We start from the raw sequence: 26,464 nt of genomic DNA, 5'->3' as shown, positions 1-26,464 counted from the left end.
TGATGCTGCTGACTGCCCCTGAGGTTAGAGATTGACTAGACATAGTGCCACTGTCATCCCTGCTGGAGAAGGTCCAAAGCACCTCCACCTCTGTGCTTCCAGAGGGGCAGTGTGGTGGCCACTTCAAATGCTCAGGCTGTACGATGCACTAGAGCATCTACCTGGGTAAGCTGCTATTATTATTATAATCGACCTGGAAGATTACTCGGGGGAAACCCTAGTGCAAGGGACTTTGGAGGAAGAGGTCTTTGGTGTTTCAGCCTTTGGTGCACAGGAAATCTTGCTAGGAGGTTGGAGTGGTTTTGCGTGAGGCGAGAGCAACGTCTGCTGCAGACTATTTTTCATGTTGGCTCCTGGTATGGTGCCTGAGCTCTAGGACTTGGCACATAGAAGGCCCTCTTCCTTTTCCTTCCTCAACCTGCTAGTCTCAGCCACTCCCCTGAGCACATACAGTATGCTGAAGTGTTTCAGTGTTTCAAGTGGGCTCTTGAGCATGCTAGGTATCCAGGGAGACCAGAATTCTTGCAGTGACAAGTCTGCTGGGGCTATTTCCATGTAGGAGTCAGTCCCACTTAGCTCACTGGGGATCTAGGTTACATGTGTTTTCCCAGAGTGACCTCCCCGCCTAACCCCCTTCCCTCCACATCCTTGTCTCCAGAGCCTGGAACCCTGGGATGCCACCTTGGTCTTGAGAATCTCAGGCTGAATCCATTTCTAGGAGGGAGACATGAGATTCTTCCACAAATGAGGTGGGGAGGGGTTGGAGGAAACTGTATTTTTTCTAATACACCCTTCAGGCAACAGGTGCAAACATAGAGAGTTCCAGCTTAAACTTTAGGATGGTATGACAGTGACAGGCATTTAGTAGAAAGTGCACTTTAGGGCTGGGCATGGTGGTCACGCCTGCAATCCCAGCACTTTGGGAGGCCGAGAAGGGTGGATCACGAGGTCAGGAGATGGAGACCATCCTGGCTAACACAGTGAAACCCCGTCTCTACTACAAATACAAAAAATTAGCCAGGCATGGTGGCACACGCCTGTAGTCCCAGCTACTCAGGAGGCTGACACAGGAGAATCGCTTGAATCTGGGAGGCGGAGGTTGCAGTGAGCCGAGATCATGCCACTGCACTCCAACCTGGGCAACAGAGCGAGATTCCCTCTCAAAAAAAAAAAAAAAAAAAAGTGCACTTCAGATTCTGAAGACTGGCCTTTATCCCACAGGCAAGGGATATGCTGTATGACACTCTCCTGATGCTGGGCAGTGGCTGTGAGCCAAAGCACCCAGGCAGCCCTGCCATCAGAAGGGTAAACCACGGACACCTGATGCCTTCCTGAAGGAAGAGCACTACGCCTGCCAAACCATCAAGCGTTGATGCTCCAGCGCCTTCTACCCATGGTTCTCCAGCCTCAGCAGTAGAGAGAGAAATTGATGACCCTGTCATTGTAGCATCCCCATCACCCAGCAATTAATTTTAGTTCAATGCTTCAAACGCTCTTCAGGCGCAATGTGCGTTCAGCTGTGTCAGCTAATGGTGAGTACCCAGACAACCATTCTGTTTCACATTCAGTACAGTATTCAGTAAATCGCATGAGATACTCAACACTTTATTATAACATAGATAGGCCTGTGTTAGATTATGTTGCCCACTGTAAGCTAATGTAAGTGTTCTGAGCTCATTTAAGGGAGGCGAGGCTGAGCTCTGATGTTCAACCTAGGTGTATTCAAAGCATTTTAGGCTTTCAATATTTTCAATTTACAATGGCTTTTATAGGGACGTCACTCCACCGTAGGTGGAGGAGAATATGTAGTCAAGTTGCCTGGTCATGAGCACATTTTAGGTCAAGGTGTGTTTTACGCATCTTCTAGGGTTTGCTCCTTCCTTTTGAGTTTGAGCCTGGGGGTGTGGGTTGAGGATAAAGAGTAGGTGTGGGCCAGGAGTGGTGGCTCACATCTGTAATCCCAGCACTTTGGGAGGCTGAGGTGGGAGGATCTGTTGAGCCCAGGGGTTCGAGATCAGTCTGGGAAGGTGACGAGACCTTGTCTCTACAAAAATAAAATAAAAATAAATAAATTAGCCAGGCCTGGTGGTGCATGCCTGTAGTCCCAGCTACTCAGGAGACTGAAGCAGGAGGATCACTTGAGCCCAGGAATTTGAGGCTGCAGTGAGCTGTGATCACACCACTGCACTCCAGCCTGAGCAATAGAGTGAGACCCTGTCTGTATTGAGAGAGAGAGAGAGAGAGAGAGAACAAAGAGCAGGTGTGATCGGAGCTCAGGAAATCCTCCCTCTGGTAAGCAGTCTCAGCCTTCTATTGAGGCTACCACCACAGTGCCATCCGCAGCTTTTGCAGACCATGACATACGCAAACTGTTGTAAAATTTTGGCAGTGCTCATAGTGTCAGAGCCAAGCTTTGAAACAGAGAGGCAGCAGGAGACAGTGGGAGGAGGGTGGGATTAGAGACAGAAGGTCTCCGGGTTTGAATCTCTTCTCTCTATTGGCTGGTTGTGTGACTCTTGTCTCAGCTTCTTGGGCTGTACAAAGAGAAAACTAACACCTGCCTTAGAGACTTGTGATGATTTAATGTAGAGTGTTTGACATGTTATTGGATATTAGCATGGCTGATACTTCTAATGAAGAGCACTGGAAGCAGTCGTAGTTCTCATAGTTTATTTTGCATTTGCTCATAAGTATCCTGTGATCATCTCAGTGTCTGTGTGGTCTTAGTGGGATGCTGACTATATTAATACTTGTAAACTTTACTCATTTTCCATCTCAGATGGGACAAGGGATAAAAATTATTTTTTATATAGTATATTTATTTAGTAAGTGAGCACTTTCCATTTTAGGCACTGGAGATACAGACATGAAAGAGACAATGCGTCCTCAAGGATCTCACAGTGTGTGGTGAGGTGGACACACACACATATCTAAGCACATGACAGTGAGAGGCACGTGGTCACCAGGTTGTGATGTGGAGCTGAGAGCTCAGAGGAAGGGCTTTGGGTCAAGTGTGGTCAGACCACACTTGGCCATGAAGGTCTTTGAAGGTGGGGAAGGGGTGAAGATGGTGAGGGGATTCCAGGGCTGGGAGAGGTACACTCCCTACACGTTCTAACCAACTGGCCGTGGGGAGGAAGCTGGAGGTCAGGACGTGGGTTGGGCCTGGGTTTTTGCCTCATGTGACTGGGTGGATGATCACACTTCGGCCATGTTGTCTTTGAACTCAACACCACCAAAATCATAGGCTATTCCTAGTAATATTGATTTCCACTAGATTACTTTTGTTACCCGAGGTTTAAGGGCAGAAGTCTTTGTCCCTTTTTTTCTCTGACAGGAAGCCATTCTGGGCCATTTATTTGCTGTTAACTTACACAGCCCACTGGAGAATGGAGGGGTGTGAGTGTGGGAGCCTGGGTGAGGGCTGCACCAGACTGTCACCAGGACAGTCCTCAATGCCGCCTGGCTTAGCCACATTGCCAAAAACATACACCCATAGGTTATGAAATATTCAATACTGTATTGTATGGGAGAAATACAAAGAGGAGAAAGAACTGGGTTGAAAAGGTGGTCTGGTCAGGTATCTCAACCCACTGGCTTATAGACCAGGAACCATTCTAGCCAATGCATGTAAGGAACAGAAATGGGAAACAAAAACATTTAAATTGTATTTTTCTCTGATTGCAATAAACTTGGAGGAAAGCTATTTTCTTATTTTGAGCTTTTCTTCCAATTGTGATGAATGCAGAGATTAATTACAAAGGACCCGGATAAACTAAAAATCATCTACAGCATTTTTTTTTTTTTTTTTTTTTTGAGACGGAGTCTTGCGCTGTCGCCCCGGCTGGAGTGCAGTGGCGTGATCTCGGCTCACTGCAAGCTCCACCTCCCGGGTTCATGCCATTCTCCTGCCTCAGCCTCCTGAGTAGCTGGGACTACAGGCACCCGCCACCACGCCCAGCTAATCTTTTTTGTATTTTTAGTAGAGACGAGGTTTCACCGTGTTAGCCAGGATGGTCTCCATCTCCTGACCTCGTGATCCGGCCGCCTTGACCTCCCAAAGTGCTGGGATTACAGGCATGAGCCACTGCGCCTGGCCTCTACAGCATATTTTAAAAGGCAAAAAGGTATTTTAAAATTCATGTTGGAAGACGTAGGCTCTAGCTGGGGCTGAGACAGATGATTCAAGTATATTTTTTATTTTATTGTGCACTGAGGGTTGAAGCTGAAGAGCATGCATGCTTACCATTGTGTGTGCACATGTGTGTACGTGTGTCTTACACCAAAGACTGAAATCTCAAAGAAGCCCCAGTGAGCAGGTGTAACTATTATGCTACAAATGAACAGGTGTATTGTGGATTGCTATTATATAGTTCTTTTATTCAAACTTACCTTCCTGGTATAACATTTTCTTCCTGAAAGCAAACAGTTTCTACTATTGGATTCTTGAGTGTATCATTAAGCTTCTCCAAACACAAATAACATCTACTATGCTTTAAAAGTAATGGCCCACACAGCTATTTATTTGTGTGACTGTTTATCTGTTTATACCTTTGCCTGTTTTTATCTTCAAGCAAATGGGGGATCTCAGAAGTCTTAATGAAGTAACTATCCCTGAACACTGGGATCAATACTCAGAATCCAGCCGTCAAATCAACACCAAGGTATGTACAGGGGAAAGGAAGGGTTTAGGTGAACTCCTAGCTGCATTTCTGGTTAACCTGCAACCACACAAAGCAGCTGGGGCAAAGGTGTGTCCCGATGCCTTGTGGTGTACTTGGAACTCCACAGCCAGAAGATTAGATGTTGTTTGCTCACTGTGTTCAAAACGAGAGGTGTAAAGGAAGTTCAGCAACAACCGAAAGATGACTCGTAATTTGTAACTGACTGGCTATGCTTGGTGAGCCTGGTGTATTTATAATCTTTCAAAGTCAAGTACAAAGGCTCCTGAGCCTCATGCGTCACCCAACTGCTGCATTCCTGTTGATCATGCTGGCTGTCACCATAAAGCCTGAGCAAAAGTAAACTTTTCTGTCCCAAGGGTTTCCTTGTACTGAAAGAGCCACTGCTTGAGGCTTTTTACAGGATCACAACCAATGTCTGTTTCATGCGGCAGGTCCCTGGAGACTGTAATTGCAGAAGTATAACCTGGCGGTTATGCCACATGGCCCAAGAAACTGCCAGGGGACCAACGTGCTTCCTGCCAGACGACCTTTTGCAGCTGAAGGCACTAGTGCCCCATCTGCGGTCGCTGTCTCTGTATGAACAATTCTCTGATATTCCCTGGGCAAAAGGAGGTGCTTGTTGACAACACTGAGTCAAAACTTGGAACCCTGAGCCCTCGGTCTGCCACCATATCATTTTCCTGTTAATGGAGTGTTAATTAACAAGGGTTTTTGTTTTTATGAAATGAACTGTTTTTAAGTAGGAGGATTTCCTACCTTTGAATGAACTCAGAGTTCATTTCCTACTAAAATGATAGGTGATATCAATATAAGGATGTGGAAGTTTTGCCCAGTTTAAGCATTGGGAATGGAGGCCTAGCTGCATGGCTGAGGGGATTTGGGCCATGCATGGCCTCACTGGTTGAGGACATGGATGCTGGAGATGCTCAGATCTGGGCTTCTTTGTCTCTCTAGCCTTAGTATTCTCATCTGTAAAGTGGGGTGATGTGAGAAGTCGATGAACTAATGCACATGAATAATGACAGCTAATACTTGTGTGGCCCCAACTACATCCCAGGCACTGTTTTTCTGTTAACTCATTTATTCCTCAGAGCAATCCTATGAGGGAGGTACTACTTTTGTCAGTTCCATTTTACAGATGGAAAGCTGAGGCACAGAAAGGTTAGTAACTTGCTCAAGGTCATGCAACTACTAAGTGGCAGACCTGGGATTTGAACCTATGCCTGACTGTGGAGCCCATGTTCTTATGATGCCAAGTTTCACCTTTTATAAGACAGTCAGTAGGTGGCATACACTTGGTAAGTACTCAGTAACTATCAGAACGGGGTATACAGTGGATCACTTGGAACAGAAGCCATGTTTCTCACCTCTGTTAGCTATGGTGCAAGGCATGGGTGACCTTTAAGGGCCTAATAGTGCTGTCTACTTATCAAAGGCTCAGCTTCTTAGCTGTGGCCACAGGAGACTGGGGCAACCAGAAGTCTGGTAGGGTGTCAAGCCAATAGTCATCCTGGGGATGATGAGATGCCACCAGATTGCTGCTGACTTGGGCCAAGCTGGTGGCAGGCACTTCAGGCCATGAGGGGAACCAGACATGAGAGTAGGGTGTTGCAGGGAAGAGACACTTGGTCTGTGTGTGTGTGTTTAGGGAGGTAGATGGGAGCCTCAGGTGATTTCAGGTCTTGGGAAAGATAGCTTAGGATGGGGAGTTGGGTCTCAACCCTCGTCTCTCACTCAGGTCTATACCTAACTAGAGACACTGAGAAGAAGAATCAGGGATGAATGCAAGAAGGTGATGTGAGCCATCCCATCCCCACACCTGTGTGTTAAGGAACATGGGGATGTTTTAATAGTAAAGAAATGCCCATAGGATGTTTGGGGGTGGCGATAACTTCTGGTATTTCCTCTCAAAAGGCTAAAATTATTGACAGTCTTGTGCTGAAACTGGCTTTAGATTTTCACCCTGTTTGTCATTCTGCTCTAAGACTGGCTGGGCACTATTCTAGGGGATGGCGATTCAAAGACAGTAGAAAGCACATCCCTTTCCTCAAGATACAACACATAAACATATAATAGAAATCAATAGGGTCATCCAGAAGTAAGCACTGGGGTCATGGGAGCTTTGGGAGGGAAGAGGCAGAGTCAGAGATGGTGGGGGATAACAGCTGAAGGTCAGCCTTTGAGGCAATGGGAGGTGGAAGCATGATCAGGTTTAGGACAGGAAGGCAAGGGATGAACAGTTGCATCTTGATAGGGCTTAAAATGTCAGTCTAGGCGAGGTAGAAGATAAAGGTGGGGAGGTAGGGCCAGGTGTAATATATATTTTATTAATTTTTTTTACTTTTTTTTTTGAGACGGAGTCTCACTCTGTCACCCAGGCTGGAGTATAATGGTGCCATCTCACTCACTGTAACCTCCCCCACCTGGGCTCAAGCAATTCTCCGGCCTCGGCATCATCACTAGCTGGGATTACAGGTGCCCAACACAATGCCTGGCTAATTTTTTGTATTTTTAGTAGAGACGGGGTTTTGTCATGTTGGCCACGCTGGTCTTGAACTCCTGATCTCAGGTGATCCACCTGCCTTGGCCACCCAAAGTGCTGGGATTACAGGCGTGAGCCACTGCACCTGACCTAGGTGTAATATATAAAGGAGTTTGTGCCTTATTGGCTGGTCAGAAATGTTGGTGTCATTAGATGTCTGAGTTGCTTATTTATTATCATTATTTTATTTTTTAGGGAAGAGTCTCACTCTGTCACCAGGCTGGAGTACAGTAGTGTAATTATGGCTCACTGCAGCCTTGAACTCCTGGGCTCAAACCATCCTCCTGCCTCAGCCTCCCAAAGCACTGGGATTACAGGGGTGAGCCACCACACCTGGCTCCGAGTTGCTTTGTAAACAGATGCCCCTGGCAGCAGTATGGAGGATGAAATTCATGAGGGAAAGAGCCAAGCCAGGGATATCTGTTACAGTAAATCCAGATGAGATGATGAGGGCTTAAGCTAAGACTGAGATCATGGGAAAGCCAGGTAAAAAAAATAAGTAGGACTTGAAGTTTGATTGGTCATTGAATGAGGGGCCGGGAGACAGACAATGAGAATTCAAGGATGGCTTCCAGGTTTCCAGCTCAAATGGCCAAGTAGGTGGTGGTAACACCCACTAGTTCACAATCACAGGGAGTGGGTAGCTGGGTTGGAGCAGGAAATGATGGGGTTAGCAGGGAACATGCTGAGTTTGAGGTGCCTGATGAGTATTTAGGGGGAAGGTCCAGGAGGCAGTTCTAGAAGTCTTGGCTAACAGCATCTGAATCGAGTGCATTGCTGAAGCCTCAGAGAAGAGATGGGCTCAGCTGGGGAGAGAGTGAGTAGGGGGCAGACCAGTGCTCCAAGGAGAGGACTCGGCAGTGCCGGCAGCCTGAGGCTATGGTGCATCAGCTCAAGGCAACTGGTGTGGCCCTGGCTCTGGTGGGCAAAGATGCTGGGGCCTACACTGGCTTTGCAGGAGAATGGGGCACAGAGGGCCTCTTTCAGGGATTGGTGCATTGGGTCTCAGTTCCAGGTGCAGGGCTGGAGAGAAGGGTGGGATTGAGGAAGAGAAAAAAGTCACAGCCCTCTGCTGGCTACAGGGGTTCTTTAAAAGGGGAGCATTTAAACGTTAGTGAAACATCATTAAAGGTCCTGTTCATTGAGGGTCCAGGTAACCGTTCTTTTTTTTTTTTTTTTTTTTTTTTTGAGATGGAATCTCACTCTGCTGCCCAGGCTGGAGTGCAGGGGGGGTGCGATCTCCACTCACTGCAACCTCCGCCTCTCAGGTTTCAGCGATTCTCCTGCCTCAGCCTCCCAAGCAGCTGGGATTACAGGTGCCCACCACCACACCCGGCTAATTTTTGTATTTTTAGTAGAGACGGGGCTTCACCATGTTAGTCAGGTTGGTCTCAAACTCCTGACCTCAGGAGATCCACCCATCTCGGCCTCCCAAAGTGCTGGGATTACAGGCGTGAGCCACTGTGCCTGGCCCCAGGTAGCGGTTTTTAAGCAGATGAAGGGGTAGAACTCACCTGTCTGGCATTTTCCAGTTGTGCATGTGCTCCTCCTCCCATGGGCCTGAGATTCTCACAGGTGTGTGATAGGTGTGGGAGTTGTCCTTCGGAAGCTGGCAGTGGGGGGTCCATTTTGTGGATCACAGTCTCCCTGGGATGATTCTGATACATCCTTACCCAATGGAGAATGCACCATTTGTGGTGAGGGAAGCAGTGCTAATGGGAGAGAAGGCTTGGGACCCTCCTTTGTATTTTGCACCCCTAGGTTGAACCATTTTCCGTCAGCACTTAAAGTGTCCCGCTCCAGCCTAGTAACAGCACAGTCTCACCATTTAGAATCTCCACAAGTTCATTCACACTGCAGGTCAACAGCAGGTCAACAGCAGGTCAACAACCACATAATCATCACTCAGCCACACGGCGTGTGAGGGACGTAAGGGGCAACACCTGAAGCCATGGGACTCTTTGCAGAACACCATGAAACACTGACGTAATTTTTTCTCTTTTTTTGAGACAGTTTCACTCGTCGCCCAGCCTAGAGTGCAATGGCGCTATCTCGGCTCACTGTAACCTCTGCCTCCCGGGTTCAAGCGATTCTCATGCTTCAGCGTCCCAAGTAGCTGGGATTACAGATGCGCACCATCATGCCTGGCTAATTTTGTATTTTTAGTGGAGACGGGGTTTCACCATATTGGCCAGGCCGGTTTCAAACTCCTGACCTCAGGCGATCTGCCCTCCTCAGCCTCCCAAAGTGCTGGGATTACAGGGATGAGCCACCGTGCCCGGCCTTGATGTACTTTTCTATTAAATGATCTAAGAACAATTTTACGGACAGAAAGTATGACTGTAATAAATGTATGCAATCCAAAACCCACCATCTATGAAAATACAAAAATCAATTGGTTACTTCTGTTTCTCTGCTAATAGTCGTTAGCTACACTCATTTATTTGTTTTATTGTGTGAGTGTCCACTGTCAGATAAGTAAGAGCAGGTGCTGAAATTTTAAGAAACATTTGAAGGAACATTTTCAATGGAATCTATTGAAGTTGAGGTGCCTTTAGAACACTAGTACAACTGCATCACCCCTGAGTGTTAGCGATAAGTGCAACGATTTAATTTTACTGTGGAACTCCCAAGTCCAGCTTATGGAATAAATTCAGGATCATAGTTTGAGAACTACTGGCTTAAAGGGTCCCATTTCTTGCTTCTTTAACTGTCAAACAGTGACTGTGATATGTGTATATGTATATATTCATTCCTGGCCCAAGTGATGGGCAAGCTTCAAGGCAGATGAGGACTCCAGTCAAAACTAACTGTGCCCCCTGAGTGTTCTAGCTCTGAGGATTTGGTCCCTGGCTTCTTCCTTCAATCTGCACCATCAAGAAGCATTCTTGGCCAAGCGCACTGGCTCACGCCTGTAATCCCAGCACTTTGGGAGGCTGAAGTGGGTGGATCACTTGAGGCCAGGAGTGTGAGACCAGCCTGGCCAACATGGTGAAACCTCATCTCTAAAAATACCAAAATTAGCTGGGAGTGATGGCCTATGCCTGTAATCCCAGCTACTCAGGAGGCTGAGGCACAAGAACTGCTTGAACCTGGTAAGAGGAGGTTGCAGTGAGCCAAGATCAAACCACTGCACTCCAGCCTGGCCAACTGAACGAGACTCTGTCTCAGAGAGAGAAAAAAAGAAAAAAAATCTTCTAGGCTCTGCACATAGGCCACGTGCTAAAATCAGCATTCCAAGGGCCAGAAGGACTACTAGAGGCATCTTTCAGGTGCTGATACTAGTTCAGAGCCTCACAGATAGCTCCAGTTTCTGCCCAAGTACCTTCAGGGCCCGGGAACTCACTACTTCCCCCAAAAAGGTTCTTATGAACCATCATCTCCCATCTCCACCCTCTAAAACCACCCAGTTCTTAACTTCTGCTTTGTTTTTGCTATCAGCACTCTCTGCCTTGTATTGTTGTTATTTGGATACTTAACTGTCACACAGTGGTAAGGGCTTAGGTTTTGGAACCATTTGCGTTAGAATCCCAGCTCCGTATTTATCTTCATCATTTGCCAGCCATGTGACCTTGGCAAGTTACTTAACCTCTCTGAGCCTCAGTTATCGCCTGTATGGGATGGGAATAACCTTAGGGTCTATTTCAAGGATTATTCGGAGGCCTAAGGTAATGGGAGGAATCTGCTTGACTTGTAGAAAGCTGTCAGTACAGCATAGATATTATTATTATTCCTCTGCTAGACTACAAAATCTCTGAGGGCAGGGACCTCTTCTTGGATATCTTTGAACCCCTCCATAACAGTGGGCAAAGTGTCTGTCAGAGGGATTTAATGAATGCATCACACAAAAGAGACTGTACTGAACAAGAGAGACAGGAAGCTTGGATAATTATTTGAATATCTACAGTCATCAGAAGGCTTATAAATGTAAAGCCAAAGCTCCTGCCAAAGAAATGTGTGGAGCAGAAAAGAAAACCCAGAGCAGAATGTCAAGAGCAAGGATGTGTTGGGACAGGAAATGAAGACGAGATTGAGAGAGGTCATGCAGAATCAGGTCACATTCCGGAGGGAAGAAGGAGCAAAGGCACATGATGAGTGAGTGCTAATTAAGGTGGCCAAAGAGAACAGCGTGGTGCTGTAAATGCCGGCAGAGCAAGGAGCCCTGCTGCCAGCCTGACCTAACACAGGCACGTTGATGAAAATGGAAAAGGATGGCTGGAGGTAATGATAATGTATTACAGATTGCAAAATCGCTAGAAGAGAGGGTTTTGAATGTTCTCATCCGAAAGAAATAATAAATGTTTAAGGTGCTGGATGTGTTAATTACCTTGATTTGATCATTACACAATGTACACTTGTACTGAAACATCGCATTGTATCCCATAAGTATGTGCAATCATGTCAATCATAAATTTAAAAATTAAATTTTTTAAAAAAGGAAAAAGAATCTTTCCACCACACAAATCATTTTCTGAGCCTGCACATTGGCATTCATCTTTCCTCCTACGCTTGTGGCCTTAAAGAGGAGGAGTATGATTGGCAGCGTGGCAGCCTCTCAATATTTACGGACCCTAACACTCACTCCTAGCTTCAATGGTGTTTTCAGCTGGAGCCTCTTCCTGCCATTCCTTTCCTCTCTGCATGGCTGCTGATGCTCATCCGGGAGCAGGAAATGAGTGCATTCTTGGGCTTTTCTGCAATTAGTCTTCTAAAGAGAAAAACAAAACCAAACAAGAAAGAAAACTGAAGGTTTAGGGATATTCTAAAAAGTTTTACAGGCTGGCTATTGATGGAGGCCAGTAAAGAAAGGTGGAGGCTGGCGACTCAGCCCCTCTGGATTGGGGGTTTGTGGGAATTTATCTCGGGCTCTCTTATGTTTATTCTACACTTCCAAATAACTTCGAAGGTTTATCTGGAGATTCCAACATGGGAGAAGAGGCCCTTGCAAACTCTTGAGTGTGCAGCGCCCCATTTTTTGGGGGGAGAAAATGGCTTTGGGAGAGCACGCAGAGGGGATAGGGCACTCAAATCTCCACCCCATAGATCACTGTGTCGCCTCTCGGGTAGGGGTGTGCTGAATAAATTAAAGGTATTATTGTAAGTTGGAAGTGTGCTAGAGCCAGGTTGCAGAGGCACACTCTCAAATCCGCCTTCAGTGAAACCACGGAAATCTCCAAATACTACACATTGGGGTTTTTTTTCCCCTTCCCTGAGAATCAGCTGATAATTTACTGGCATGTCACTGCATATAAACAAAATCCAAGAGGAATCAGTTAACATGCTGGACTGAACAAGGAGTTTGGCATAAAACTGGCCAGATAAACAGATAAGGCTGATTGTGTTGTGTCTCCCTTCCTTAATGGGAGCCTGATAGGAATGAGGCCCACGGTGACTCAGCAGTTAGTTCTCTTTACTGCGTAGCCTTGGAAGTAATGGAGTGGACTTTCATGATTTTGCTTCTTTCTTCTTTTTCACTGAAATGGAGGCCTCCAGTTGCAAAGCTCTCCATTGTCAGATTACGCTGCCCGATGGGCATGAAAAGTCCACAAAAGAGAATTTTCTGATGTGAGAATGGAGGGTGTTGCCTGCAACTACCCCAGATCCCTGCGGTGGCAGTTTAAGGTAGGTGGGAAGGCTCTAGACGTGTGGGACTGGAGTCTTGTGTTCTTTGCCTCAAAGCTGAATTCTGACTCCTCTTTCAGCCTTATACCAATTTCCCTTCAGTGACCATCTGCACATAGAAGTGCTGTTGAGGCTGGAGAGTGGTGAGTTCAGTTTCAAGGTGCACTCTAGAGATAGGGCTTGGGCCTGTGTGTATTTTTGGAATTGCTCTCCATACATTCCAAAAACTGAAAGCTTCGAGGTCCACTCCACCAGCTGACCTAGTTTTTCAGCTAAAAGACCATGGCCTGGCCTCCTAAAGTCATATATCTATAGATTCCAGCCAGGTGGGACCCATGGTGCCCATTTTGTTAATTCCAAAGACACAGCATGGTGTAGGAGAAAAAAGACGGAGTTTGGAATACAGAAGTTTGGAGTCAGACTTAACGTTGAAGGCAAAATGAATCTTTTGTGTCGAAGTCAGAAGGGGCCGGGGGGTTTACTGAGAAAGGGCACAAGGAGACGTTCTGAGTGAGAGAAACATCTTTCCCCTTTTGGGGTGGTAGTTACACAAAGTGCATCCCTTTGTCAAAATTGATCAGACTGAATACTGAAGGTCTGTGTCTTATCAAATGTAAATTACACAGCAGTTTTTAAAAGGACAGATTCCAGTCCTGGCCCTGCCTCTTATTTACCGTCTAGGGAAGTGCCTCACCTCATTGAGACTCAGTTTCTTTTTCTATTAAATGGAAGTAGTGCTTATACCCATGCTTATATTCAATAAGATCATGCAAGCAAAAGCGCTTTGTAAATGACAAAAAGCCTCGATGAGCGGATCACTCCTATAGTTATTCTTTCCATCCAGCCGCCTCCTGGAACAGATTGTTAAGCTGATGCGAGTCTGGGCTCTGCCTCACCACTTGTCTCAGAGGTTAGTGTTTATCTATTTTAAGGAGACTCTGGAGATATCAAAATGCTGCAGAAAAGCAAATGGAATATGGATTTGCCAGGGAGAGGAGGGCGGGCTGGAAGGGAACAGCTGGGGAGAAAGCTATCAATCCAGCTCAGCAGCAGGGCCGGGCGGGTGCCGAAATGGAGTCGCTAAATGCCTGAGAGAGAATCGTGACCAGTAAAAGCAGCATGAGTTAAAAAAAAAAAAAAAAGAAAAAAAATCACATCTTGCTGAACAAATTGGGTCACATTCGTGATGGGGTTAGTCACTGAGAGCACAGATGGGAAAGTGGTTTTAGGGCAAAATGCAAAAGATTTTGGGACCCTGGTGACTCAGCTGAACGTGGCAAAGGTCACTTGGGCATCCTGGCCTGGGTTGGGGGTTAAATAAAGGCTCTTCCTGTGGCCCCTGCTGTGAGTCTTATCATACTTTTGATTTGAACTTGAACTTGATCTTTACACCACAAGCTACCTTTTTTTTTTTTTTTTTTTTTTTGAGACAGGGTCTTGCTCTGTTGCCCTGGTGTTGCCCAAGCTCACTGCAACCTCAGCTTCCTGGGCTCAAGCAATCCTCCAACCTCAGCCTCTCAAGCGGCTGGGACTACAGGCACGCACCACCATGCCTGGCTAATTAAAAAAAATTTTTTTTTAGAGACGAGGGTCTCACTATATTGCTCAAGCCGGTCTTGAGGCTCACCTCAGCCTCCCAAAGAGCTGGGATTGCAGACACGAGTCACTGAGTCTGGCCTACAAACTACCTTTACATCAGAATCAAGAGCACAGTGTACAGTTTTAAAAAGGAAAATCTTAGAGAGAAGTCAAGTTAAGTGGAGGCTGAGAAAGCAGGAAGGCCATTCTGTAGTTCACCCTCGGAATTCAAGTGGGAGAGGACAACCGCCTGAACCCAGCCAAGCTTCTTTGTGATTATGCCAGCAAAGTCCTTTCAGTTTAGAAACTTTTAACCCCAGAGCCAATGTCCTTTGACAATAAAATCCTATAAGATGATTGAATGGTGTCAAAATAAATGTTAAATTGTTAGCCACTAAAATAAAGTTAAAATAGGGAAAGATTTAACAGGAAGAAATAATCTAAAAGAGAAATCTGATGTGCGAAATTTTGATTTTATCCTCATTATAAACATTTTGGTACTTTCTGCTAGCTATTTCTGCCAAGAAATGTGATATGTTGAAAAAGAAGAGGAAATGTACTCTCTCTAGATGCTGTGACTATAAAAGTCTGTTTAAAATGATAGGAATCAGTCAAGGTTCTCCCAGTGACCAAGGTTATAAAATTAGAATCTTAAACTACCAAATCAGGGTGAGAAAAAAAATCTTCAACAAAAGCAACATTTAAATTTATTTTATTATAATTTCCATTATCCCACAATGTTTGCGTTTTCTCTGGACACATCAAATTTCTTTCTTTTTTTTTTTTTTTTTTTTTTTTTTTTGAGACGGAGTCTCACTCTGTTGCCGGGTTGCAGTAAGGTGGTGTGATCTCAGCTCACTGCAACCTCCACCTCCCGGGTTCAAGCGATTCACCTGCCTCAGCCACTCGAGTAGCTGGGACTACAGGTGTGCGCCACCACACCCAGCTAATTTTTGTATTTTTAGTAGAGACGGGGTTCACCATGTTGGCCAGGATGGTCTCAATCTCTTGACCTCGTTATCTGCCCACCTCGGCCTCCCGAAGTGTGGGGATTACAGGCGTGAGCCACCGCACCCAGACCACACATGGAATTTCTTATGTTGTTAATTCCCTACCCTAAAATACATCCTTATTGGAGCAAAGCAGGGGATTGAGGAGAGATCAGGTGGGGTGAGGGGCACCGTGAGAGGGCAGGGCATCTTTCCCGCGACCTCTGAATCTGAGAGATGCCGACGGTGCATCAATATATCAATGTCAATACCCGGGATGCTGAACGAAGCCTAGGTTGGAGGATCCTTCCAAACCCAGGTCTTTGTCTTACTGGAAATCTTGTGCCTCTTCTCCTCTGCCATCCTGTCTCCCACCTCAACACTTTAGCTCTACCGCTCCGTTAATTAGCACATGGAGTCTGAGGTTGAGCCTTTTGCATTCAGGCACTGGCTTCATATGGTTCCTCAACCCCCTTTATTCCCAGGTCTTCAGGAACCATGTAAGATGCAACCTCTCCCCTAGGTCTCTTGTGGGCAGGGACTCCTTAGAGGATTTCTCCTTCCAACGCCCTGGCTTTGGGGCTGACAGACTTGGGTTTGACTTGGCTCCATCCCTTATTGGACAGTTAGATAAGCTCTGTGAACGCTGACTTCCCTGCCTTGGAGGGTGGCACACTGACAGAAGTAGCTGATACCCATGAGCTGTAATTAGCTACTCAACACTTTTGGCAGTGACTTGATAGGAGAGCTTGATGGCAAGTTGCCCAATAGGTGACAGGAAACCAACGGATGTGAACTAAGAAGAGGGATCCACAATCCCCAGTCATGAATTTGGGACATGACTGGGATAGCCCAAAACAAAGGCTGTGTTCTTGTCCCAGATCAGCTTTCCAAGTACAGGACTGGGACGTGTGGTTCAATGGCAACACATGTGAAATAGATTTAGCAGTGTCTGGTCCATAGTGACCTCCTAGTGGGGACTGGGACAGGACAGGGTAATCTGGGTCAGAGTTCTTCGGTTGCAAGCAACTGAAATGGACTCTAAATCAGAAAAGGGATTTTTCTGGAAAGATATGGAATAGTTGTTGGATGCTGAAGAACCAAGCTGCAGGAAAAAGAGGACACCCCCCACAACCCCACCCCTGAAATGGGGTCATCAGAACTTCTCTGTTCCACTGTTTTCTGTTACATTTTTCTTGCAAATGCTCAAGACTCTGGAAGCCAGAATCTTAAGGCTTAAACTGGGTTCTGTGTGCTACCATCCTCTGAGTAGGAGGGTCAGGGAGAACCAAGACTTCTCAGAATAAGGAAGAACAGCTCTCTAATGAGAAATCACAGTGCTTTTACCCAAAAAAGTGGGAGGGTTTGCTTGACAGGCCAAAGCAAGGGATCTCCAGGATGCTGATTCTAGAAAGGCGCACAGAAAAACAGGGAGATGATTCCACCCCACTCCTTCCTGGCCAAGATCGGGCCGAGTTCTGGGCGACACTTTCAGAGACTTTTGACTGCTTGGAGTGAGAAGGGATAGGTTCAAAAACAGCAATTAAGATGCAAATATCTGAAAAACATGACACACAAGCAAGGTTGAGAGAACTGAAGTGATTGAACCCAAAGGAGAGAAGACCAAGTTGGCATCTAATTGCAGCCCTCAGGCTCTGTGAAGTTTAGAATGTAGATGGAGGACAATTTTGTATTCACTGGTTGTGAAAGGAAGACCTAAAATCAAGAAACAGGAACAGATTAAAGAGGAACAGATTTTATCCCATTATATGTAAGATCTTTCCAAGGAATGAAATGAACTGAGTTGTAAGGTAGGGAACTTCCCATTTCTGGGAAACCTCGGATGCTCAGTTACCTTTAGCAATAAGCGCACTCCTCACAATGGATCACAACACACTTGGGTGCCGTGGGCCTGCTGCTGAAGATGCTGACCTAATCATAGTGATTCAGGGTCAGAATCTGCACTCCCTATTTGGCCACATCTGCCGAAGAGCACTTTTCCGAATGTGGAGTTCCAGACATGGGCAATGTGAGTGATGATGGGGAGAACAGGAAAGGACTCCTCTGTACCCCTAACCAACTGCCCAGGCCCTACATGGTGCAAGCCCGCTGTGTGGAGTGCCTTACATGACAGCGCTGCTTCACCAGAGGACTTCTTTTGGGATGTGTTGCATTGACCCACTTCCTTCTACACACCTTCCAATGGGAATGACATGACATCTTACTTTATCTCTGAACAATATTCAATAAATACATATTGAGTCTCTACGGTGATACCTATGATTAGGAAACTAGAGTATACATATTTCAAAACATCATGTTGTACATGATAAATATATACTTTTTTTGTCACTTAAAGCATAAAAATAAATAAAAAGGAAGCTAGGGTATCAGAGTTGGAAGGGCCTTTTGTGATCAATGTGTTTACAATGCTTGAATATACCCAGTGGCATTTCTGACAAGTTGATTTGTAGCCTGGTCTTGATTCCTTTCTGAAACTCACAACCTCCTAAAGTCGTCCACATACCACTTGAGTGGTTTTGGTTGCTAAAATTCTTTCTTACTGTAGGCTAAAATCTACTCACAATTTGGCCATATCTATCAAAATTTAAAATGCACATACCCTTTGATGAGCATTCTACCTCTAACAATTTATCCTACAGGTATAGTCCCCATGGGCTCAAAGACATGGGTACAAAGATATTCATTGCAGCAAAGGGCTGGAAATAATTTAAATGTTTGACCAGGGGACTGATGAAATAAATTATGGAATATCTGTACTATGAGAAACCAAGAGGCTGTTAAAAAAATTAAACCATTCTCATGCACTGACAGGGAAAAATCTAAAATTCATTGTGATTTGTGAAAAAGAGAGACTAGCTAAATAATATGTAGAGAATAATTCCATTTATGTGATAGAAGAAAAGGAGATACATGAACATATGCTTAGGTTGTATATGGAAAGATACCGGTAACTGTTTGCCTCTGCTGAGGGCATCTATGGTAACTGGTTTCAGGGGTGGGAGGAAGAATTTTAGGTTTATACATGTATGTATATATGTATGTGTGTTTATATGCATGTATGTGTGTGTGTATATATATATATATATTTTTTTTTTCTTTTTTAGACAGAGTCTTGCTCTGTCACCTAGGCTGGAGTGCAGTGGTGCCATCACAGCTCACTGCAGCCTTGACCTCCCCGTGCTCAAGTGATCCTCACACCTCAGCCTCCCGAGTAGCCGGGATCACAAGTACGTGCCACCACACACTGCTAATTTTTGTAGTTTTTATAGAGATGAGGTTTTGCCATGTGGCCCAGGCTAGTCTCAAACTCCTGGGCTCAAGTGATCTGCCCACTTCAGCCTCCCAAAGTGCTGAGATTACAGGCATGAGCCACCATGCCTGGCTGCATGTATATATTGCAATTTTTTTTTAAAACTCTGTGCATGTATCATTTTAAAAACTTCTTTAAAAACCTGCCCACTTAAATCCTAGCACAGGGTCCACCTGGTTCTACCTCATAAAGCTGTGCAGAACACCTCTAATCTTTCTTCTGTAACAGCATGCATTTGCAAACTTCTACCATGGGCCCTTTATACCCCGTCTTCTACAGGTTAAACAAACACAGTTCTTTACATCAATGCTTCCGTCCCTGGCCATCTGGTCTCCTGTCCCCTCCAGAACCAAAACCATGGGCTGTGCTGCAGCAAAATGAGGATGTACTCAGTGCACTGAGGCCCATGTACCATGAGAGATGGCGAGTGATATCAGGGAGAGGAATATCGGCAGAGGCAGCGCTGCCCTGGGAGGCCGTGTCCCAAGCAGTAGTGGGAGCATCTGGAAGGGGTGAATAGGGAGTGTGGGCTGGGCTGGGATGGAAGGGAGGCTAAGCATGCAGACACCAGCTTTGCTAAGCTGTGCAGTGCATAAGGGTCCCCCTAAAGGGACTAGTTTGCTAGAATAAAAGAGAAAAGCCAGAATCTCCTACATTTACATGGCTACTTTATAATTCTCAAGGCATTTTTTACAAACTGCATTACATTTGTTACTTATCACAGTGCTTTAAGTTAGGTATTCAGGAATTATTTTTCTCATTTCAGGAGAAAGCCTTGGCCAGAGAGGTTAAGGATTTGGGGCTGGACACAGTGGCTTGTGCCTGTAATCCTAGCACTTTGGGAGGCCAAGGCAGGAGGATCACTTGAGGCCAAGAGTTTGAGACCAGCTTGAGCAACATAGTGAGACTCCCATTTCTAAAAATAAAAAAATTAGGCCTGGCACAGTGGCTCACGCCTGTAATCCCAGCAGTTTGGGAAGCTGAATCAAGAGGATCACTTGAGACCAGGAGTTTGAGCCCAGCCTGGTCAACGTAGTGAGATTTTATCACTACAAAAAGTTTTTATTTATTTATTTTTTTGAGACAGGGTCTCGATTTGTCACTTAGGCTGGAGTGGAGTGTGTGATCACAGCTCACAGCAGCCTCGACCTCCTGGGTTCAAGCCATCCTCCCACCTCAGCCTCCCGAGTAGCTGGGACTACAGGCATACACCACCATGTCTGGCTAAATTTTTGTATTTTGTAGAGACAGGGTTTTGCCATGTTGCCTAGGCTGGTCTCTAGCCCCTGGGCTCAAGTAATCTGCCTGCCTGAGCCTCCCAGAGGCCTGGAACTACAGGCGTGAGCCACTGCTCTTGGCCATTTTTAATTTAAGAGACAGAGTCTCGCTTTGTTACCCAGGCTGGAGTGCAGTACCCTTACTGCAGCCTTGAACTAATGGGCTCAAGCCATCCTTCCACCTCAGCCTCTCAAGTAGCTGGGACTACAGGTGTGCATCCCCATGCCCAGCTGACTGAGCTACCACCATGCCACTGCATGCCAGTTGTGACAAAGCGAGACCCTGTCTCTAAAAAATAATTAAATAAAATGTTTAATGGTGTCCTGAGTCCTTACCTCATGGACACTTTCCACTATGCAAACTGCCACTGATTTCATATAAAGACAAAACCAAAAGAGATCCTTTGCTAAATTATCCCAAGTCTTACAATATGGAAAGATTGGAAAATGTTTTCTATAGAGATAGAGGAAACTGACTAGATGATTTTGCGAGATCATCATGCACATTGGTGAGTTCCAAGGCCCCACCTCCACCCCATAAGACCCTAGGTTAGGCAGGAACACTGGGGGACCCCTTTGTCTCCATTGGCCACACCTGGGCCTGCCTCTACCGAAGGGTAAGAGACCAGTTAAGCTTCTCATGTTGGGGAAAGACAAGTCCCCTCCCTATGGCTGCGTAGAAGGAGTTCAGTGTATCCTTAGGGCCAGGGGCATCTGTGGCCTGGGCCTTATACCTTGGGGAATCTCTGTTCTGCAGGGTCTAGATGCTCAGAGTGGCAGCTGAGAGGCAGGAAGGAAGAGGTGAAGAGGGCCACTGGCAGCCCCAGTTACAAAATTCGGGTATCAGATGCCCCCAGCCAGCCTAGGATATGCACGTCGCCCAGGCCTGGCTCTTCCTGCAGTCGGCACACGTCCGGGAGCTGCTTGTCAGCCTCTAGTAACTTTATTTTCCTCTTTTAAGATGCTCTCCCTGGCCATTTTAACCTAATGGATCAGGATAAACAAGTTAGGGAAGCAGAAGGAAGAGCACATAGGAGCATTTCCTTGCAGGCTGGAGCACCAAGGTCCCCCAGGGAATAAGAAAAGGGCTTCTCTTCTTGCTCATAGGAAAATACATTTTACTAGGAGAGATACTCTCTTGGTGTTCTGAACCGGCAAACACTGGGCCAGGGAGAAACGAGGCCAGGAGAGGAAGGTGGAGATGTTTCTGCTGGAAGTTGGGCCTTCGGGCCACTCGCTGATAGATCTGGTTGCAGGGGGGGATATTCAAAATGTTTAACAGGCGGGCCTGACCCGTCAGACCTGTCACCGCAGGGCCTCCAGAGTCAGCTCCCGGAGGCCCCCTGCTGGGCCATATATGCCCCCGTTTGGTTGCAGGATGGTGCGGAGGTGTGGGGGCTCCAGGGGAGGGGCCAGGGCCTGGGCTGCTTACCACCCAGTGTGGAAGCATTTCTATGTGAGCACAAGGTGTGGCTGCAGCCCTTCACAGCAGCTGAACGTCAGCCCTGGTGGGGTTAGCAGCCGGTGGTCCTGCTGGCCTCTCAGGGTGCCTGGCACTCCCTAAATGCTTATTCCAAATCATGCCAGCCTCGTGCAGATCCCGGGCAGAATTGCAAACAAAAGACTTGTTTGCAGAATTGCAAAATTCTCCCATCCAGAGCCAGGCCGTGCACAAATGTCCCAGTGTATGGTGGGGTGGCCTCTTCGCCTGCAGTAACTCATGTGCAGTTCTGACATGAGGAGCAAGCAGCTCTTGCTTTATCAGGAGGAATCTTCCTCTCCTTTTATCACCCTCTGGTTCCAGGATACCGTGTACATTTCCGCCCCCACCGCCGCGCAGCTGGAACACACTGTCAGAATGGATGCCTCATTGCATCAGGAATCCAGAGCTCTTCGTCTGTAAAACAGGAGGGGTGGGCTTCCAGAACCACTAACAGATGTCTAAGTGAAAAAAACTCCACACCTGCCCAACCGCCAGCTTCCTTTCTCATTCTTGAGGGCTCCCAGTATTAAGACATTAGAAAAATCTGTTGTGCAAGCTGCGGTTTCCACTTTCCCTGAAGCCCAGCTATCTAACCTCCTGGGAGTGAGAAATCAGGCAGCGAATTGTCTAAGACGGGAGGCAAGAGGTGCCATGGGAGGCCATGTACATGTTGCCCAGGAGGCCTGGTCGCCCAGGACGCCTGCTTCTGCAAACCAAACCGGGGATGACAGCACGGGCTGGCTAAGGCCAGTCTTGACAGAGAAGCCCATGAAAATCCCTGCTGGTTGTCTCAGTCTGAAAACTTCTGTTCTGATGATGCTTGACATGGCAAAGCTTTATTTCACTATTTTTATGTTTATACATATTATTTTTTTCCCTTTATTTTTCCTTTTTGAGACAGAGTCTCCCTCTCCCTCCCAGGTTTGAGTGCAGTGGCACAATCTCCACTCACTGCAACCTCCGCTTCCCAGGTTCAAGCAATTCTTGTGTCTCAGCCTCCTGAGTAGCTGGGGTTACAGGCACACGCCACTACAGTAATTTTTTTTTTTTTTTTGTATTTTTAGTAGAGATAGGTTTCACCATGTTTGCCAGGCTGGTCTGGAACTCCCGGCCTCAAGTGATCTGCCCTTCTCAGCCTCCCAAAATGCTGGGATTACAGGCGTGAGCCACTGTGCCTGGCCTATTTCTACATATTATTTTTACTTCTAATCCATATATATAGTTTTAAAATTCAGATATTTACAAGCTTTAGTAAAAATTCATAGCCTTGTAGCCTCCCGCCCCACCCATTCTTGCCTTCAGGTACTGCTGCCGAGAGTCAGCCACTGTCTATGACTCCTGGTGTTTGCAGCAATCATTCCAAATGATGTGCTTATAGAGTTGTATCTTTCTAAACTTTAGAAATGATCTCCTGACTTACTGGAAGATGAAGAGGTAGCTTTTTCCTCCTCCCCCCAGGATGTGCTTCTTCCTCACTAAGGAACAGAGTTCCTGTATTTCTTCCTATTTTAGATGCATGCCTTTGATTATAAGGTTTGCCATTATTTTATGAGGCACTACAAAAGAAGAGAAGTGCAAGTAAAGTAACTATGATGCAAGTAAACTATGATGCAACACTTTCTCATCACATTGACTAAAAAATGTGTTCTGATTTCCAAAATGTTAAAATGGGAAAAATACGTGCATTTTAGAATATTACGAATTATAGGACAGCACATCTTCTGATAAAATCCCTGGTCAGTATTTGTATTATTTTGCCTATGTAAATATTGTCTGCAGTGTACTGCATTTACATTTCTGCCCAAGTATATCTTTTCTCCTCGGGAGTTAATAATTGCCTTGTCTTTTTTAATTCATAGGGGTTTCTTTTTTTTTTTTGGCATTTATGAGTAATTCATTCCCAAGCTCTCCTCAATGTGGTGAACACACTAGTAATCTTGCCATTGCATTTCTCTTCCTGTGCAGACATCCTCTGGACACTATCCTTCTGCTTTAAACTCAGGCTGGTTTCTCCTCAGGTCCACTATAGTTACAGCCCAGATTTCTGCATCCTCCTGGAAATCATTTTTCCTTCTCTCCTGTGTTAGATTCCCTGTTTCCTAGAGGTTGTATCTTTTTCTTGGTTAATTCTTTGTTTTGTTGGAGCACATCCTCTAGTAGCTTCCTGAGAAAGGGTTCATGGCAGCTAAATATTTGGAGACCTTGTAAATGTCCCTTGCACTTGTCTGGGCATAGAACTCAACTTCAGGAATATTTTTTCTTCATGTTAGAGGCTTTCTTCAAATGTCTGGTGATTTACTGTTGACACTCAAGTGACGTGTGCATGAGTGAAGCTTGTCAACCAGTGGGCTCATTGTCAGGTGATTCAGTGGAGACCTGGATGTTTCATTAAGGAACCCACTAGGTCATTCTCTATAAGTCTTTTGTCTCCAACTGGTCAGCTTCCCCAATGATGAATCCTCGAATCTCCTGCCCATGGGGTAGAACCCTCATTGCCAGCATTCTGGGATCTAAGAGGGGGAAGGAGGCTGTGGTGTCCTATAATCCAGAGTGCAGCTGGGTGCAGTGGCTCACTCAGGAGTCCCAGCCACTTGGGAGGCTGAGGCACGAGGTCTGCTTGAGACCAGGAGTTCAAGACCAGCCTGGGCAACATAGTGAGACCTTGTCTCTACAAAATACGAAAATTAGCTGGGCATGTTGGCATGTTCCCATGGTCCCAGCTAGTCAGGAATTTGAGGCTGCGGGGAGCCACGATCATGCCATTGTACTTTAGCCTGGGTGACAGCAAGACAAAACAACAACGATGATAAAGCACAGAGTGTCTTTTAATTCCGTTTCTATGGTGTGTCACATGCCGGGTCTCGGTTGTGTCTGGTGTCCTTGAGTCCAGTCCCTCTCGGATTCAACCTTTCCTCCCGAGGCTGGGCAGGGACAGTGGTATGACAGTGCAGCTGTGCATAGGCGTACATAGGGATGGAAATAAATGTGGAGTCTTATAGCTCCATGTACAAATTCTCAACACATTTGTTTTCAGCACACCTGCACCCATGTTCTGCACAGAGGGAACCAATTTCTGCTTTTTCTAAGATTCTGTGGTGTAGCTGATTTGCTTCTTACAGATTTCTCTCCCTTTGAGCTTAGGTTGCAGCTTTATCTTCTCTGCTAAATTAGTTGCTTCTCATTCATCTGCTTTTTTTTTTTTTAAATTTCCATAACATTGTTAACATTTTTATCTACTGTTGTCTCTGTTCCTATTTTCTCTTTATACTTATGGGTCTAGGCAGTGGTGTGCTGGTAAGTGCTTGACAAAACAGCTCTTGCAGGGAAGGGAGGAACCCTGAGTGGTAGCACTCCAATTTCTGTGGTGTAAATATTCCTAATGTGGCTAATTTCAAGGCACCAAAAGGACGTCCCTGAACATGCAGTTGGAAAGAAAAGCAAAGTAGCACACCATTATCCAGATGGTTTCTGGCTTAAAATGGTTCCACTTAACGATTTTTTGACTTTACGATGGTGTGAAAGTGATACACATTCAGTAGAAACAGTACTTCAGTACAGTATTCAGGAAATCACATGAGATATTCAACACTTTATTATAAAATAAGCTATATGTTACATGATTTTGCCCAACTGTAGGCTAATGTAAGTGTTCTGAGCTCGTTTAAGGTAGGTTAGGCTAAGCTCTGATGTTCAGTAGGTTAGGTGTATTAAATGACTTTCTGGTTTATGATATTTTCTTTCTTTCTTTGTTTTTCTTTTTTTTTTTGAGATGGAGTCTTGCTCTGTCACTCAGGCTGGAGTGCAGTGGCACAATCTCGGTTCAAATGCAACCTCCGCCTCCTGGGTTCAAGCAATTCTTCTGTCTCAGCCTCCTGAGTAGCTGGGACTACAGGCACCTGCCACCATATGCAGATAATTTTTGCATTTTTAGTAGAGACAGGGTTTCACCATAGTAGTCAGGCTGGTCTTGAACTCCTGACCTCAGGTGATCCACATGCCTCAGCCTCTTAAGGTGCCAGGATTACAGGTGTGAGCCACTGTGCCTGGCCTGGTTTATGATCTTTTCAACTTAAAATGAGTTTATCATAAGTCAAGAAGCATCTGTGTAATATTTCCACTATACACATACAGTAGACATGAGCAATAGAAAAAGTAACCTTAAGAGAATATATAATTATAAAAATATTATGAAGTGACAAGTATTGAGATTTTATTAGCTTTATTTATTTATTTATTTATTTGTTTATTGAGGTGGAGTTTCTCTCTGTCGTCCAGGCTGGAATGCAGTGGTGTGATCTCAGCTCACTGCAACCTCTGCCTCCCAGTTCAAGCGATCCTCGTGCCTCAGCCTCCTGAGTAGCTGAGATTACAAGCACCTGCCACCATGCCTGGCTAATTTTTGTATTTGTAGTAGAGACAGGATTTCACTATGTTGGCCAGGCTGGTCTCAAACTCCTGACCTCAGGTGACCTGCCTGTCTTGGCCTCCCAAAATGCTGGGATTATAGGTGTGAGCCACCCCACCTGGCCTTTATTAACTTTATTTTTAACATAATTTTAAAAATTGTAAGCCTATACAGTTTAGTTTTTTAAATAGCTATGTGCGACAACCAGCTAGCAAAATTCCTGACAATTTAACAATCAGTTCTCAAAAGTCAGTGTCAGCTGGCCCTAACGCACCACTGGGTTTATGCATTTGTAATGGTTTTCTTATCTTTTTAGTATATTAATCAATTGTTTTAAAATTTATTTCTCTATAGCATACAGTTACCTCTCCTCACATATTGTTAACACATTGGTAATCCATCCAAAATTCACATTGTCTAATTGTAGCTCTCAAACTGTGGTGAAGAAAAGATGACACTTCAGTAGAATGAGATGATGCTTGACATGAGGGATAAATAAAAGGGTTAAAATAAAATGAGGTGAGGGGAGGTCATCAGTATCCACAGGTG

At 45.6% G+C, this 26,464-nt stretch overlaps 1 long non-coding RNA gene across 3 annotated transcripts in view; it reads left to right on the top strand.

Moving 5' to 3' along the window:
* The window catches only part of LOC129049470 (uncharacterized), a 68,464-nt gene that overhangs the window by 31,793 nt on the left and 10,207 nt on the right, over positions 1-26,464 (top strand). Inside the window, exons 1-3 of one of the 3 annotated variants that reach the window (XR_010136743.1) lie at positions 12,308-12,849; positions 13,694-13,759; positions 18,545-18,667. This is a non-coding gene — a long non-coding RNA (uncharacterized LOC129049470). Of the gene's footprint in view, positions 1-1,221; positions 1,533-4,574; positions 4,665-12,307; positions 12,850-13,693; positions 13,760-18,544; positions 18,668-26,464 lie in introns of those variants that run through there. The other 2 variants (XR_010136744.1, XR_010136742.1) reach the window with 2 other exon arrangements.

Source organism: Pongo abelii, chromosome 14 (genome assembly GCF_028885655.2).
Source record: "Pongo abelii isolate AG06213 chromosome 14, NHGRI_mPonAbe1-v2.0_pri, whole genome shotgun sequence".
NCBI classification, from domain to species: Eukaryota; Metazoa; Chordata; class Mammalia; order Primates; family Hominidae; genus Pongo; species Pongo abelii.
The sequence above is the reverse complement of the archived record's forward strand: the minus strand, read 5'-3'. Positions and strand labels throughout refer to the sequence as shown.